This window comes from Cryptomeria japonica, chromosome 8, assembly GCF_030272615.1.
Source record: "Cryptomeria japonica chromosome 8, Sugi_1.0, whole genome shotgun sequence".
In the NCBI taxonomy this organism is placed as follows: Eukaryota; Viridiplantae; Streptophyta; class Pinopsida; order Cupressales; family Cupressaceae; genus Cryptomeria; species Cryptomeria japonica.
In genome coordinates, this window is record NC_081412.1 from 471,595,368 (window position 1) to 471,608,386 (window position 13,019).

Consider the following 13,019-nt stretch of genomic DNA (forward strand, 5'->3'; position numbering starts at 1 on the left):
TTTACAAGGTAGAAAATGGGCCATTTTACTGAACCTATCTACTACTATAAATATACTATCACATCCCTTTTGTGTCCTAGGCAATCCCATCACAAAGTCCATGCTAACACAATCCCAAGGTTTGGTTGGAATAGGTAGTGGTTGGTATAGGCCATCATTTGTGGTTACCCCTTTATCCCTCCGACAAATGACACAAGAATCAACAAATCTCCTAATGTCAAATTGCATTCTTGGCCAATAATAGTATCTCCTCACTTGCTCCAATGTTTTGTCTAGGCCAAAGTGGCCACTCAAACTTCCAAATTATTTCTCCTTCACTATATTGTCCCTTATGGAACACTTGGGCACACATAATTGACTACCCTTAAACAATAACCCATCTTGGATCAGATACTCAAAAATTTCAACATGATATGAATCATAAAAATCAATACATTCCTTATATGCCTCATTGAAATCATCATCATCCTGGTACATGGTCTTGAGTGCATCTATCCCAACACTTTCCTACTACACTTCTTGTATGGTGAGTATTTTTTTGCTCAACGCATCCGCTACCTTGTTGGCTTGTGCTTTCTTATTCTTTATAGTGAATGTATAGGCTTGAAGTGACTCCACCCACTTCATATGCCTATGGTTCGGTTTTTCTTGACTGTTTAGATAACTTAGGGTCTGATTATGAGTGTATACCACAAACTCTTTGGGTAGAAAATAGTGCCTCCACTTCTTGAGTGCTTGTACAAGAGCATACAACTCCAAGTAAAAAGAGGAGTACTTCCTCTTAGCCTCATTCAACTTCTCACTAAAGAAGTCAATGGGCCTTCCCTCTTGACTGATCATTGCTCCTATATCCACTATAGAAACATCACATTCAATGGTGAATATCCTATTGAAATTGGGAAAAGTAAGGATGGGTTGTTCTGATACCTTTTTCTTCAAGAGTTCAAATGCCACACCTGCAACCTCTATCCATGCAAACTTACATCTTTGTCCCCCTTTGATTATCTCCAACATAGGAGCACATATCTAACTAAAGTTCTTAATGAACTTCCTATTGAAATTAGCTATCCCAAGGAAACTCCTTACCTCCCCAAGGGTCCTAGGAGCTGGCAAATTGATGATTACCTCCACCTTATTAGGATCCATCCTCAAGTTTCCTTTAGAGATCACAAAACCCAAGTAGATTAGTTCCTCCTGCAAGAAAACACATTTATCCAAGTTTATCATTAACTTTTCCTCATACAATATTTTTAAGACCTGATCCAAATGATTTAGGTGATCTTCTTTAGTCCTACTAAACACTAATATGTCATCAAGATATACCACTACAAATTTTCCAATGAAAGGCTTTAGAATTTCATTCATTAGCCTCATAAAGGTACTAGGGGTGTTACTCAAACCAAAGGGCATCACCATCCACTCATAGAGTCCCTCATTTTTTTTAGATTTTTTTTTTTCATTCATCTCCAACCCTTATCCTAATTTGATGGTACCCACTTTTGAGGTCAATCTTTGAATAGTACCTTGCACCTCCTAAGCAACCCAACAAATATTCTATTCTTGGCATGGGAAACTGGTATCTGATTGTAATTTTATTAATGGCCCTTGAGTCAGTGTATAACCTCCATGTCACCTCCTTCTTAGGATCCAAAACTGGAGGGACAACGCAAGGGCTTAGACTTTTCCTTATCAGGCCTTTGTCTAGCAACTCTTGGACTTGTTTAGCAATTTCTTCATTTTGCATAGGTGTCATCTTATAGGTAGCTTTGTTTGGTAGTGTAGAGCTAGGGATGAAATATATGTGGTGACTGATCTCCCTAATAGGGGGTAATGCTTTGGGCAAATCATCAACAATTCTTTCACCTCTCTTTGACCTACTTCTGGTATCTTTTTCTGCACCTTCTCTTCATGTTTAGGTAGGATGAATAGGGCATAGCATGGGGTGTCTCTCTCCTTTATGAATTCCAAGAACTATTTCCCTCCTACGCACATGATAGTGGACTCATTCTGCCCTCTCTCATTGATTCTTTATGGCAGAGATCTCAAGGTAATAGTCATTCCATCCTTGGTGATAGTGTAGGTATTCCTTTGTCAATCATGATGGGCCTTCAAATCATATTGCCAAGGCCTCCCAAAAAGTAGGTGACATGCATCCATTGTTACAATATCATGAAGAATTTTGTCTTTATAGTCCCCAATCTAAAATTCTACCCAAGCTTTCTCTTCTACCAAAGTTTGTTTTCCTTTTATTAGCCAAAAAACTCTATCGGGAAAAGGGTGAGGTATTCTTTTTAAATTCAAATTCTCTACCATTTCAAGAGACACTATATTTTCAGTAGGCCATGAATCAATAATAACTCTACATACCTTTCCTCCTAACTTGCAAGTGGTCCTAAATAAGGACTTCCTTTGTGGTCACTCCGGGGTGGTAGGTTCTTTAAGTAGTGTCCCCAGCATGAGGTTTTCTCCTAGCTCAGGATCTGAAAATTTGTTTGGGGAGTGTAAACTCTCACAGTCCTCATCTTGGATCAGTTGTGTTCTTCTTTCTCCTTGAGTGGTTGAACCCCTTTTCTTAGGACATTTGGAGGTCATGTGCCCTTCTTGGTTGCAATTAAAGCATCTGAAAGGTCTAGAGTTCCTTCCTCCAAATCTCCCTCTACCATTTGGCCTTCTTCCTTTAAAATTACCTCTGTAACTCACCTCTCCTTAGTGCTCACCTTGGTTTTGTTCTTCTTGGTTTCTTGATGCTTGACCGTTTCCATTAGGAGCTCCTCTTCCTCTAAATTTTCTGCCCCCTCTACCTTTGTTATTATGATCACTCTTCCTCTTTAACTTCTCCTCTGTCATTAGTGCTAATTGAAAGCATTTATTTACTGTCTTTGATGCTAGGATATTGATTTCATCTTGAATACTATACTTCAATCCGCTAAGATAACTTGCCACCTTCTCTAGTTTCTCCTCATGGTGTTTGGTTCGCGGGCTAAGTCTATGGAACTCCTCTATTTATGCACTTACATCAAGGTCTTTTTGTCTCAAACTTTGCAATTTCTTGTAGACTTGGACCTCATAGTCCACTAGGATGAATTGTGCCTTCACTTTTGCCAACATTTTATCACATGAAGTTATCATACCTCTACCTTCCTTCATCATTTCTTCCACATTCATTTTCCCACTAAACATAGGGATGCCATCCTTAATTGATGAGGATTCTCTGCCAATAGACTTTAGGACCTCAGCAAATGTTCTTTGATCTACAGGTAACTCAACTTCCTGCCTTGGAGCCTCCCCTTCTCTCCCATATTCTTCTTCTCCATCAGAGTCACATTCACCCTCTTTTCCTTTGCCCTTTGCCTTCTCTAACTCCCTCACTCTATTTTCAAATATCTCCTCAAACAACTTCTTCATGGCATCTTGCTCTGATACCAAATCACTTACCCCAAGCGATCCAACTTGCTCTGATACCAATATGATACGGAATCAACAGTGAAACTTGGTGTTATTAGGTCTAGGCCTAAACACTAGGCTCCACTTACCCCTCAAGACAAGATTTGAGGTCTCTTAATGCAAGAAAATACCTCACACCAAATTTGTGTAACAAGATCCATCTATCAACCCCTTAAGCCCAACACCTACAAGGCTAGGGTATCACCAAACACATGAAATGAACTCACCAACTTGTGGGATGGATCAGAGGGCTTATTCAACACACAAATACACCAATTCCATAGGTTTTAACAACCCATGGGCCCCATAACCATGATTGTCTGAGATGGGCTAGTGAGGGAGGCCTAATTGCATTACGTCAACCTGATTGGTTTTCGGACCTTAATTCTCCAAAATCACAAAGGAATTCCTAAACATGTGGAGGTTTCAAATACCCTTTTGGAAGTTCTTCAAGAATCCAAAATTTCAGGTTTCAACCCTCAAGGTAAATGTCTGAACCCCAAATTGTTCCTATTAGGTTTATAGGCCTAATTGGACATTTTTGCAAAGGAAGTACACCACCAATGACTTACCCAAGTTAGGTTATAGTCTTTGAAGTGATGTCTTACTCTACAAACTCTAAGTCAAGCATTGTCTTGGCTAATCCATCCTAAGTCTACACTGTATGCATCAATTTTCTCCTTAACATAGGTCGATCACTTGAGGATGCCCAACTAGGATTAATTTTTTCTCACACCTACCCACACTCTCCTACACAAGGCTTTCATAATCTTAAAATACATCCTCTAAACTTGTCTTCCCCCTAGGGATGAAAGTTTTCCACAAAGGAGAGTCAAGTTAGAGGCATTTGAACATAAAACCCTAGGTAAGGGGAGGGCTTCAAACTAGATAGTAGATATTTGTCTCTAGAACGTGAAATTGCACATCCTGCTATGTTTCTATGCACAAATTACTGCACCCCCAATATGATAACACCACAATAAATGCACAAAGAACATGAAATTGTAGGAAAATGTGTGTTTTCATTCAACTTCAATATCCACACTTTCTCTAACTAGCAATTCTTCAGCCTTGTGGGCCTCATATAGGTATCAACTAACTCCCCCAACTAATGTTTTTGAAATTTTATGACTTTTGGGAGGAGTGGTTGGCCAAAAGACAAGGGTTATATTGTGTTGACAAGAATGTTGCCAAGCAACATTCTTGTCAACTTGACAATTTTGATCATCCACATTACCAACCCAACCAATTTGGATTCCACATTATCCAAAGTGACTCAAAAGACTCAAAACTCCTATTCCTATTCATTCTTGACCCTATTGACTAGATTTGACCATGTAGGCTTATAAGTGTCAAACATGTCAATGGCCTTACAAAGTGGGTCTTATTAGAAAGCAAAAAGTTCAAAAATGGTCCATAGGACCTTGACACATCTAAACACCTAGTTACATCCTTATACTCATGGCATACCATGAGTGGTGGTTTATATATATATATATATATATATATATATATATATATATATATATATATATATATATATATATATATATATATATATACATATACATATATATATATATATATATATATATATATATATATATATACATATACATATATATATATATACATATACATATATATATATACATATAGATATGTATATATATGTATGTATTTATATATAAATATATGTATGTATTTATATATATGTGTGTGTGTGTGTATGTATATATGTATGTATATATATGTATATATATGTGTATATGTATATGTATATGTATATGTATATGTATATGTATATGTATAGTGTCATAAAATTGCTACCCTAGCAATTTTCGACCACATTAGGGTCCTTACGCATGTGAAATCGAATCCCTTGGCTTGATCGGAGATCAAAGACTACTCAACCTCTGAAAATTGCTTCTTCCTTGCCCTCTACACCACCCTGTCTGCACTCTTCCCTAGAGAAAAGGGAAGGATAGTGGCGTGGTGCCCCTGTCCTTGCCCTATATTAGGTTAGGACCCTTCCTAAGTCTGCATTGAAGGTTGTGCAATGAGCAGGAAAACTTCCCCGATGTCGGCCTGTGACAAGAATCGATTTCATTAACCCTAATTGACAATTATAAAAGTTGCATTTACCCTCTCATTTGCAGAAGTGGGATAAGTTGGGATGAGTGGGAAGTTTACATGAGATCAAAAATTCAAGAGCATTCAAGCATTACTCTGATCTTGAGTTATTACTAATTCTTTGTCACTTTTGCACTTAGTTTGTATACATAATTCAAACAATTCCTTTCCATTTCAAGTAGAAGAGGGGATTAACTTATCATTCTCATTTCATTCAGAATTATATCTTCTTCTTTGGAGGTTGAATCTAATGTATCCCCCCCGCCTCTTCCAATTTAATGCATGAAAAGTGTTTGAAGGGAAATCCGTAGTGAAACTCTCATCTCTCCTTGGAGGGAAAGGGTAGCTTTCCTCTTGATCTCTCATTCACACATTTTTCACCCACCATTATATTTTGGTGAACCCAACATCTTGCATGCTTTCCTTTGAACAAAATTGCACATTTTTCATTTGCAAGTTTCAAATTTCTGCAAACTTAGTGGTTAAATCATTAAAAACCCTAGTTTTAAAATTAAAATTGAACTTGTGATTTGTAAAAATTGCTTGTGGTTATCTTAGATCTAAAAATTGTTTTGTTTGTCAAATACAATTTCCTCATTGTCTTGTTCAATTTGCAAATCGAATTTACAAAATTAAGCAGTTACTTGTTAAAACCCTAATTTTCAAAAATCATCTTGAACTCGTGCAAAAATTGGATTTCCAATTAATTTTCAGATTTCTAATTGTTCTCGGACTTGTTTTCATTCCTACAATTCAAATTTTCAATTTCCCTCCTTTTTCCCAGAATTTAAATTTTGAAATTAAGTGGTTATGTCATAAAACCCTAATTTTCAAATTTTTGTCAGATTTTGTTCAAATTTCAATCAATTTCATTCCAATTCGGATTTCTAAACATTTTTTAAGGTGTCCCTATCCATTAGGTTTGACCTTTTTCAAATTTGCAATTCAATTCCTCTTTTTCTTCAAAACCCTAATAGGTTCCAATTTTTACATTTGAACCTTAATTTTGTTGATCTAGAAATTGTAAAATTCACCAATTTTTTGGGGTTAGCTTTGAAATCATCGTAATATTCATCCCTAAAAATTTTGAAAAAAGTTGGTCGGACCATGTGCACTCCCACCATGGTCCTCAACTTTTTCCCCAAAATTTTGGGAGACTGTTATGACCGTATTTAATAGCCTAAGTCCAAAAGATTGGTTGATTTTGTCGATTTTTGATCCCTCTAGAATTGAAAATACCTTCTAAATTCAACATTTCAAATTTCAAGAATTTTTTTTAAATTAAGAGGTTAATTATAGTATGCCCTGATTTTAAAATTAAGTGGTATTCCCTTGGCCCTAATTTTAAAATTCTAATTTTCTTTCATTTTTGGAAATTGTGTCATCCTCTTCTTCCAACAAAGTTCAAATTGTTTAATCAGTATTTTCTTACATTTTGCATTAATCAATTTTGTAAGCTTTGTTCCAAAATTCAAACTTTCTCTCTAGTGCATGAGTTTTGCCACTATTAGTCCTACCTATACTATCCCTGTTAGATAAAGCATTAGAATTAAGGTCTCCCAAGGCTTAATTACTGAGGAGATGGAGCCTAATTTGGGTGACTTCTTTAATAAGGATCATGCTAATTCTTCCCATCCTAATCATGTGCCTATTCACCCCATTGATGAATCCCATGATGAAGAAGAAGCTTTAACATTGGACAATAAATTTGATAACTTTCCACATTGGACAATAAATTTGATAACTTTCAACAATGGATGTCCCAAGAATACCCTAATAGTGAAGCTCTTCAATTAATTGAAGGTCTTCAATGCATGATTCAAAGTGATAAGAATGGAATTGATATATTGTGTGGCATTGCACATATTTGTTGATTCTAATGGCATGCCTATCAAGAGTTGTGTCAAAACCCTAGGTTATTCACAACCTTTAACACAAGTCAATCCTTCAATTCCTTTGACTACTCTTATGACTAGTATTCCTACTTTTACCTCCAACATCATGGCTACTTCAACTCAAAATGTCATCCCTACAACCATTGGTCATGGGGGAAATCCCTCTTCTTCATTTAATCCTCCATCTTTACCTATGTCTTCCATAAATATTTATGTTATCCCTCAACAAATCAATGTGACACAAAGGAGCAATTCCTTTAACAAAATTGTTACTCCTTTAAGTGTCCCTTTTCCTAGCCAATCATCACCTATAACTACTTATCATAATGTCCCACCACCTTATTCTCAGTCCATGTCTTCTTTCAATAATATCACACCACCTTCTCAATCAATTATGTCTAACATCAATTATTCTACTGAAGTGACAATTAACAATCTTTCTCAAACTGTGTCTTCCTTACAACAACAAATTGCTTCTATGAGTCAATCAAAGATTATTGTGCCCACCTTTGATGTTGCGAGCCCACTTTCTCTTGATATTGTTAAATTCATGCCACCTAAACACGTTGAGGTCCCTCAATTATAACTCTATAATGGAAAAGGTGACCCTCTTACATATGTCAAAACATTTCAAACCTTGTGCACTGATTTTGCTTATGATCAAAGATTGCCTGCAAAATTGTTTACAAGAACACTAAGAGATAAGGCTTTACAATGGTATTTCTCTTTGCCTTCTTATTTTATCACTTCTTTTCAACAACTGGCAAATGCTTTCATCCAAAAATTTCAAAACAACATTGGTCCTAAAATCACTTTGACTGATTCAATGCATTGTAAACAAGGTGTTAAAGAAAAAGTGATTGATTTCATTGGTAGATATAAGCATTTGTGTGCTCAAATTTATTTTCCTATACTAGATAATGATATTCAAATAATTTTCATTTCTAATTATAAAAAGATATCAAGGAAAAGCTTATTTTGTCTGAGTTTACTTCATTTCCGCAGTTGTGTGCAACACTCCACAATTATCAACTGGTTGTGAGTCAAATGGAGAAATCCACTCCTATGGATCCGAGTGATAAGGGGAAGAGTGTTTAACAACCATTTGCAAATTTCAAACCAACAAAAATCTTCATCAAGTTCAACGATACAATCAACAACCACAATGTGAATGCTACAATAGGCGTGCCTCCTATTTCTAAATTTTTACAAAGAGAAAGACAATTTACTCCTTTGAATGAATCTTTATATAGTATTATGTCTTAGTTGTTGCAAAGAAATGTTATCAAACTTCCTCCTATAAAACAAATTGATCCTTCTAAACTTGCACCCCTTTATTTTGATAAAAACTCATTTTGTCAATTTCATCGTCAACCTGGTCATGATACTGAGAAATGTTTCGCATTCAAAAATAAGATTCAAGATTTGATTGATAATAATACTATATCTATGGCAAGTGTGAATGATAAAGAAAATAAATCAGTAGCTCCTCCTAATCAAAATCTTAATATTTTCACTTATCTCTTTCCTTCTCATACCTCTAACGCTATTGAGATTGTCCCTACTTCTTTCTCTTCTAAGGAATTCACCTCTATGGCTTCGAACCTCATAAATATGGAAGAAAAACAAGATATGCCTAAGGATCCTTGTATTACATTTGAGCGTAGTGAGACCATTAGAGCACCCAATGGCCATTTATACATAGCTGCAAAGGTTAAGGATATACCTTGTCATGTCGTCCTTATTGATCCCTCTTTCATGGTTAATGTCATGACTGAAGAGTATCTTTTCACTTTACAATTGCATAAACCAATATATGATGCTTCTAATGTGGTTGTGAAGTTATTTGATGGATTTTCTTGTCTTGCCATTGGCTCTATCACCCTTCTTGTTGAAGTTCATAGTAAATCCATGGATGTCAACTTTGTTATCATACCCTCTTCCAAGAAATTCCGTGTGAAGTTGGGCTATCCTTGGCTATCATCCCTTAAGGCTATTTCTTGTCCAATCCACAAGTATCTGAAATTTCCTCACAATGGAGAAATCATAACCGTGAACCATAGCTTATTTTGTCCATCTAAAAGAGGACTCAGTGTTCCTATTGATTTCTTTTGGCCTAAGAAATTTCAATTTCTTCCATCAAGGAGTGATGCTCTTTTTCAATCTTATAAAAAATGGAAGGAAGATATGATCTTATCCTTAAGTAAACCTAGATCCCCAACACTTGACATTCCTATCATACTTGAAGATAAAGTTCTTCCCCTCACAGATAGAACTAATCTCCCTCCTAAGGAAGATTGTCAACCTATTCCTCTGGATGTGACTATACCTTCTCATTAGAAGAATAACAAGATTATTCCTAAGGTTATACCTGTACCTCCTCCTCATGATGGACCTAGTCTCCTTCCTACACCTAATATTCCTCCTTTGTATGGTGTAGTTCCACCTCCTTCCTCTTATTGAGAGAAGAGGCATGTTTCTCCTCTTGTTCAACCTAAAAGACCTCAACCTAAACCTTCAACTATCAAGGAGAGAAACATTCTTTCTTTTTCAAGTGTTCCTCCTCCTTCTCGACCTTCCACTAAGACTTGACGTAATTGTTGTGCGAGAGAGCACCGATGAAGACATCATGTTCGAGCTCATGAAACTATCCCTCAAAATACTCAATCTCCTAGAACTCCAACAGTTGACATGATTCCCTTTTATCCTAAGCAAGATGTTCAACATACATCTCCATATCATAAGTTGCACAAAACATGTGATAGTTTTACTCATATTTGTGTTCTTGCTCCTCTTTCACTAAATTTTGATGAAGAAATGGGTGAAAATGTTATTCATGATGGCAATACAACTCCTAATGCTTCTGATAGTGAGTATGAATATGTTTATGTGGACAAGCATTTATCAACTGAATTTTCACGAACCATAATCCTAGCTCCTAGAATCGAACAAAGTGACTTACAACATGAGCATAGTCCTTGTTTGGATCTTGTGATAGCTCCATCTACTATGCTCGATGTTTCTCCTCTAGCATGTTGCTCGCCTTCCTGAAATATTAATCAACAAGATTGGGAGGCGGATGTCATGCTAGATTAGCAATATTAGCACTATATATCCTCTCTCTCTCTCTCTCTCTCTCTCTCTCTCTCTCTCTCTCTCTCTCTCTCTCCTTTCTTGCTCTTTTGTGACCATTCTTCTATATGTATCCCTGTTCTTCTATTATCCACTTAATGTCTACTTGAGAACAATGCAAAGCATTGAGATCTCTTTTGGTCTCTTTCATGTTGACTCAAAAGACTCTTATCTTCCCTTTCTTCCAAGGAACATTTCTTTTCTTTGGGGAATGATGATTAGTATATGTAAATACATATACATGAGTTATCATACAACATACTGACCTTGAGGAAAGTGAAACTACCTCTTGTTTTGTGTTCATTATCCTTGGTTTTATTCCTCGATTGGGGGCTAAATCCTTGTGATAACGCGCTCCCTCTCTTCTCTCTCTCTTGGGTGTATCCTACCTTAAATCAATCCCTCTCGATAAGGTGTGCACGATCTCTTTAAGGTGGGGGCATACACTCCGCTCATATTCTCCTTCTTGATACTTAAGAATTACTTAGTGAACTTTGTTTTGCTTTGTAATCTTTGGTATCCTTGCTTTCATGACTCATAGTGAGGGGAACTTTGCTACTTTCAGTCATGGTTCTCCCCTTATCGATCTTCCCTTTTACTTTGTCAATCAAAGTCATAAGATCCTAAGTCCACTGGGGGCTTGGTGCATCTTGCCTCCTTGACGTGGTAAAAGTATTCCATTCTTGTTTCCTTGTACTTTACCGATAATATTGGCATACTCTCATACTCCCGCTAAAGTGGGGTCTAAATGTAGTGTCACAAAATTGTGACCCTAGCAATTTTCGACCACATTAGGGTCCTCACGCATGCGAAATTGAATCCTGTAGCCTGATCAAAGACCGGAGACTGATCAACCCCTAAAAACTGCTTATCCCTTGTCCTTTGCACCACCCTCTCTACACTCTGTCCTAGAGAAAAGGGTGGGACAGGGGTGTGGTGCCCCTGTCCTTGCCCTATTTTTGGGTTGGATCCTTCCTAAGTCTGCATTGAAGGTTGTGTAGTGAGCGGGAAAACTTCCCCAATATCGGGCTGTGACAAAAATCAGTTTCATTAACCCTAATTGACAAGTATAAAATTTGCATTTACCCTCTCATTTGCATAAGTGGGATAAGTTGGGATGAGTGGGACTTTTGCATGAGAGAAAGCATTCAAGAGCATTCCTTTCCAGCATTGAGCATTCTCAAGTCTCCCTTCAAGGCTAGGTGTTTTATTGAAGTCGAGGATTCAACCATTGAAGAGGAGATTCATTCCAACATTCAATTCCACACAAGAAAATCTACCTACATTCTATCTACAACCTTCCTTGAGGTTGCAGGTGTGCAACTGTACTTTCATATTTGGACTCCATTTATAGAGGTGGAAAAACCCTTTTCGTTTCACGGATTTTATAGAGAACCGTGTACACTTTTGCCACAGTCCAGGAAACTTTTCCTCAAATTCACATGGCAAATTTGTCTTGACATATTACTACCAGATCCAAGTGCACAACTTCATCCCACACTCCGATCTTGAGTTATTACCAGCTCTTTGTCACTTTTACATTTAGCGTATATACATAATTCAATCAATTCCTTTCCATTTCAAGTAGAAGAGGGGATTAACTTATCATTCTCATTTCATTCATAATTTTATCTTCTTCTTTAGAGGTCGAATCTAATGTATTTCCACCTCCCTCTTCCAATGTAATGCATGAAAAGTGTTTGAAGGGAAATCCATAATGAAAATCTCATATTTCCTTGGAGGGAAAGGGTAGCTTTCCTCTTGATCTCTCATTCACATTTCACCCACCATTACATTTTGGTGACATTACAATATATATATATATATATATATATATATATATATATATATATATATATATATATATATATATATATATATATATATATTATAACAGACAAGAAGAAGGTTGGCATTCCAATTACAATGAGAGATTATTGGCATTTCAATAAGGATATTGAGAAGGTTGTTGATGACTATGGATATAACTGATTAAGGATGATTACTGTCTTAATATTATTATTTTGTCATTGATGTTAAGAAATTGATTTTCTAATTCACTATGATATTGCCATATCTTGAGAAGTATGATATGAAGATTATAAAGAAGTCGGTAAAAGACATAGAAAGAACATGATGAATAAGGTATTCAATGGGCAACTACTACTGAGTCAGACAATGATGAGATCATGATGTTTTAGATTGTTTTAACATCATACATATGTTGTAAAATGTAAAGGTTAATACTATACTATGTTATCGAGCAAAGAACCTAGTCAGTAAACCCTAAGGAACCTAGTCGATAAACCCTAAGGTTATCGCTATCGGTTAATGAAAGCAGAATGTCTACCGAGTGAAGTTTAGTATTTACCGAGTTACAACCAAGCTATAACAGAATGCATTAAATGTTTACAT